The 4,355-nt window shown below is 47.0% G+C and overlaps 1 protein-coding gene across 2 annotated transcripts in view; it reads left to right on the plus strand.

The window, feature by feature from the left end:
* The window catches only part of hs6st1a (heparan sulfate 6-O-sulfotransferase 1a), an 88,452-nt gene that overhangs the window by 34,077 nt on the left and 50,020 nt on the right, over window positions 1-4,355 (plus strand). The gene's annotated exons all lie outside the window — the stretch shown is intronic.

Here is a 4,355-nt window from a genome sequence, read left to right on the forward strand (position 1 = left end):
TGTGGGAACAAAAAACGGAGAGTGGGGGACACACACACACACACACACACACACACACACACACACACACACACACACACACAGACAAGCACACATTCACAAATGCAGAATGAGGCAATGCCTAAAACTCCAGATTATTCCAATTTGCTGCTGCGTTCCGATCACGTGGCCATTTTATATATCTATAATAGTTTTTTTTCCCCCTCAGCCGCAAAGACAAAGTGATGAAAACCAGAACGCACACTGCTTCAACATTTCAAACGCGTTGGTCCAAATGAGTTCTGCAAATCAACAACAAAAAAAAAATGGAGGGCTAACGGCGAATTAGCTTTAAGCAGACACATTTCATTCGACAGGAGGAAACGTGCAACTGCAGGAAAGTGGAGACGATTGAGTCGCAGAAATTGAAACTGCTTTGTTTTTTTTCGGCATCATTCCTGGATCGTATAAATATTTATTTACATACACACCAAATTTTTCTGTAGTTTTCATCACGGAGGAAATATATATTAGCTTTGGTGTGAAAATGAAAATTCAGCTCTGGGCGCCAGTTTCACTGAGCCACATGAAATTTGGTGGAATCTTTCATGAGAAGACCCACCAAAAAAACCTTTCAAAAAGCTCTCCCTGAAAAGAGACAGGACGTCTGCCATGTTGGTTTGAAACATTTTAGGTGTCATTCTTCCTGTCTTTCAAAGATAAACTGGTCTTGGAAATGTTGACCGTGAAGCCCCTGACGCCAGTTTGCTGTGTTGACCCACAAAAAAAGTCAAGGTCAGCCATTTCGGTTTGAAGATGACACTTTTTTGACCATTTTGAGGGGGTCCTCCACTATCAAACTCCTCTGCAAGTTTTTTTGTCTAATTGCTAACAAATTTGAATCTGGACAGATGGCTGATGTTGAATTGATAAAAAAATATGGATCAGCAGTACGATCAATGGCAAGATGGATGGATGAGTTTTTGTCATCGCATGTGTCGGAATATCAAATTTGGCTCGAAAAATCCCAAATGTCTCAAAGAAAAAAAGACGCAGGAAGTCTCTTTTTCTCATGAAGTAGCCACTTAAGGCTCGAGACGTTGTCCAATTGACCAAATGGATCCTCGCGTCAAATTCTCCAGCGCCGCCCAACTTTGCCCCGGCAAGCGCGGAGGGCGGAGGGGGCGGGGTGGGGGGGGGGGCTTGTTCATCGCAGCTCGCGGCTTTTATTTATTTCTTTATTCGACGGTATCTGTCGCATTGGGCTTCACGCACGCTGATATGTGTGCGTAAGTAAGTGTGTATAAATATAAGATGCCGTGTAAGTAGGGCAAGAGGCCGGTTTGCCTCACTGCAAAGCGCAGCCATGTTGCCACAACGATTAGAAACGCTGGCCGCTGTTTGTCGCATCCAAATGGAAGTTTGTTAATCAGTTAATTAAATCAGCTAATTAAATCACTGTATGGAGGCGGGGGTGATTTTCTCAAGTTTCTTTCCCGGGCCAGCAGGAGGGGAGCGAAAACACGCGACGTGCGAGCGAGAAGGACGCGAAAGGCGAGAAGTCGTCTTTCGCTCGCGTTCGTTCAAACGAGCGAGCGCTGATTCTCTCCTGACTTTATGAAGTCATCTGGATTTCCGTCCCCCTCTCTCTTACGCACGCTTTATTCCGGAGTGACTTTCAACAGTTTCCAACATCGACAGCGTCACATTCCCCAAGTGGCAAATTAGAAGCGTGCGTGGTCCATATTTTCCACTGATGTCAGCCATTTGGATGCCAAATCGCCCGTCGTCGGAGCGCCGTGATGCCGGAATGCTTTTTTTTTTTCCCACGAAACAATCTGCATTAATGTTGCATTATCCAGCACAGTTTGTGCTCTCCGAGCTGCCAGACGCCATTGGAAGTCGGCGAGAATGTGTTTCTTCCGGTACGCATGAATTGCAGTCCAAACAATTAGATGACAATTATTTGAATGACTTTCAAGCTTGGTGTCAGAACACAGTGAGGTGCAACTAAATGGCGAGGGAAAGGGGAAGCTGTGATTGGGATAAAATTGCTTGGAAGTGAGTTCAAAGCGGAGCGAGAAGCAGTTGGGTTGAAAATATGGAGAGGGGCGCTCGGGAAGAGCGTCTACTTCTGCCAGGACTTGAGCAGAATCAATGACGAGGCCGTGAGCCTTTATTAAAAAAACGGAAGTGTTGGGCAAAGTTGCTTCCGAGCCCTGCAGGGGGCGAACCGTTCAAATATACCAAAGTGTGGACTCCGTGTCAAGAAATGGTTCTCGCTGGAGCGCGGGCCTCTACGGTCGTAAAAAATATCTGTAGGTTGCCTCAAACGAGTAAACGTCTCAAGAAGGCGACCAGTTGTTGTCCTCATCTATGTATGCTTGACAAAAACTGGGTCCTGAAGTCATTCTGACCCTCAAAGTGAATTTGTGAGGTCATTCTTGTGTCATGATTTGACATCATGCAAATGTAAAATATCCGTATTGGACTCAAGAAATATTTGGGAACACTAAACAACACTCATGTACCCATCCATCCATTTTCTGATCCGCTTTTCCTCACAAGAGTCGCGGGTGTGCCGGAGCCTATCCCAGCTGTCTTCGGGCAGTAGGCGGGGGACACCCTGAACCGGTTGCCAGCCAATCGCAGGGCACACAAACAACCATTCGTGCTCACAATGACACCAAGGGACAATTTCGAGTTAACCCGTCATGCATGTTTTTGGGATGTGGGAGGAAACCGGAGTACCCGGAGAAAACCCACACAGGCACGGGGAGAACATGGAAACTCCACACAGGAAGGCCGGAGCTGGAATCGAACCCTGCACCTCTGCACTGTGAGGCCAACGTGCTAACCGGTCGCCCAACGTGCTAACCGGTCGCCCACCAGACCCCCCCGAGACTCTCGAATGAAACAAAAATGTCCCAAGACATTACTGACCTGGCAGAAGTCAGCGCCATGAATGCTTTTTTTTTTTTGTATCCGAACGTGGCGCCCATTTTCCGAGCCATAGCTCGGCAGACGAAAGCGAGCCAACGCATCACATCCTATCCTGAGCCCGCTTGCCTCTTTCAAACTACGGCTCAAGATGAGATCGCATCGTTGTATTTACCGCTTCACTCTGATTTGTTGTGTCATGACTCGGGGCTGTTTTGGCGAGGCCCGGGATGCTACAGGAAGAAAATGATGCAACGAGCCTTTTCCGTGTAAACGTGGATCGCTCTCAACAGCCAGACCCGGGGAATTTGAAAGAACTTGACATTTCCTGCGCCGACCCCCAGATGGAGGGCGGGGTGGGGGGTTGGGTCAGGTCGGGATCCCTGCTGCTCAGCGGATTGGCACTCCAGATCTCTCTATGCTTCGCCCTTTAATCTACCCTCCCCCGATTTTGCGTATAATCCCTCCCCTGCGGTCCCAAGCTGACAGGTGGAGGCTGGGCCGGGTTGTCCTTGACCACCGTTGCGCGGTGGCCCGTTGCGAGACTGGATCAGGCCAGATCAGACTGAATCACCGTGAGACTGCGTCGTCTGGGGAGCTGCAGGTATCAAGAGAGGATTTTTGGGGGGTTTTTTTTGTGGCGTCTATTTGGAAATGGCCTGGTTCAAGCAACTGAGATTCAGCCATCCAGCGACTTTATTTTTCTGTAGATATTGGAGGATTTTTTTTTTTCCGCTTACTCGCTGCAGGAGTGAGACGTGTTTATGGCATCACTACAGAATTGGCGGGTCATTTTGTTTAGGTCAGAACCGCGCCCCCGTCGGGTGTGTTCCGACTGCGAGGATGCAACAATCTTTGACTGCCGTTGCAAAATCTTACTGCCATGTTTCTTGGACACTTAATCAGAGTTTATGGATCACAAGGAAGGATTTCAAGAGCTGCGCGTTCAACCGGCAAGTTAGCGTCTAACTTTTAATCATCAGAAACGGCAACATTTTACATCTGCACATGGACATTTTCAAAACATGATATTCACAAGATTGTTGTCGTGGACATATGAGTTGGTTCAATTGGTGTCCAAACTATTGCCCGGGGCCCATTTGAGGCCCGCTGTCCATTTTTAAGCGGCCCGCGACATGTACTGAAAAGTACATTTGCGAAAAAAAAAAACTATACACTGTGGAGTGTGTCTAAATATGCAAAAATGCAAATTGACTATTTAGAATTAAAGAAGTTAGCACAACACTGTGATGAATAACAGTAATTTTTAAATGCAAAAATATTTTCCTCCACTTTCTGCTCACTTTTAAGGTCCAAATTGTGACGATATCCCATGAATGATTCCCAAAGAACTGCTTGGAAGAAAAAAAAAAAAAGATTATCTTGCGACAGATTGCTCCTGTTATGGTTCTTAATGTGGGAATGGGAATCGGCTG

This window comes from Hippocampus comes, unplaced genomic scaffold (genome assembly GCF_001891065.2).
Source record: "Hippocampus comes isolate QL1 unplaced genomic scaffold, H_comes_QL1_v1.1 scaffold92, whole genome shotgun sequence".
Classification (NCBI taxonomy): domain Eukaryota; kingdom Metazoa; phylum Chordata; class Actinopteri; order Syngnathiformes; family Syngnathidae; genus Hippocampus; species Hippocampus comes.